Below are 991 nucleotides of genomic sequence, written 5' to 3'. Positions count from 1 at the left end.
TCTGTGGTATTCTGTTAGAGCATCCTGAGCTAGGATGGTGTGTTTAAGAGAATGGGAATACTTAGACCTGAAAATGGAGTGTTGCATTCAGGGGTCAGCAATCTGTAGCCACCAAGCCAAATTTAACTTCCAACTGTTGCTGTAAATAAAGTTTTATTGCAACACAGCTACCCGCCCGTTTGTTTGCATGTTTCTCTGGCTGATTTTGCATCACTATGGCTGAGAAATAGTCACCATCTGGCCCTTACAGAAAAAGTTTGCCAATCCCTGGTTTAGTTAATAGTTCTCTGTGTTTCACCCATTAATCCCAGGTGATATGGTTTATTCACGAAAAAGGCAGTTAATATTAACCACCTAAGATCTTTAGTTACTTATTTCTGCCTTCATAGCTAACTCACTGTTCTCACCTGGGGCCTCAGGGAAGATTGTTGAGTTATGAAACCCAAAGTAAAAAGGGGAAATAAATTAGTCTCCCTCATGTTTAAATTCCTCCTTTTGGAAGAACAAAAAACTAGATCTGAAAATCAGTTTTCCTTTTCTGCTTCTTCTAAATTTCTTTATTCCTACCAGATAAATGTGTTTTTGTTTTCCAGCTGTGACTCCAGACAGGATCCAGAGAGGGGTTCACAGTCTTCTCTGGGTTTTATGGAGACTTACTTTGCCCTTCTGTGTTAGCCTCTTAAGGCGCTGTGTTAACCTTAGGCACAGGAAGGCAGGAGAATCGCTTGAACCTGGGAGGCCAAGGTTGCAGTGATCCGAGATCACGCCATTGCACTCCAGCCTGGGTGACAAAGACTCCATCTCAAAAAAAAAAAAAAAAAAAAAAAAAAAAAAGGCACAGGAAAGGGGGCAGATAAAATGTTAAAAGCATTTTCACTCCCTTGTTCTTTTTCTTCTTCAGACTCTAATAAAAGGATAAAATCTTTTAGATTTCCAGTTTTGCAGCATCAGCACTAGAAATCAATTAAAATCTATTTTTAGTCCACTCAAG

At 39.6% G+C, this 991-nt stretch overlaps 1 pseudogene; it reads right to left on the bottom strand.

Moving 5' to 3' along the window:
- Positions 1-591: 591 nt before the first annotated feature.
- Positions 592-706, bottom strand: LOC112438989 (small nucleolar RNA SNORA26; annotated as a pseudogene).
- Between the last annotated feature and the right edge of the window lie 285 nt (positions 707-991).

The sequence above is a fragment of the Pan paniscus genome, chromosome 12 (genome assembly GCF_029289425.2).
Source record: "Pan paniscus chromosome 12, NHGRI_mPanPan1-v2.0_pri, whole genome shotgun sequence".
Lineage (NCBI taxonomy): Eukaryota > Metazoa > Chordata > Mammalia > Primates > Hominidae > Pan > Pan paniscus.
The sequence above is the reverse complement of the archived record's forward strand: the minus strand, read 5'-3'. Positions and strand labels throughout refer to the sequence as shown.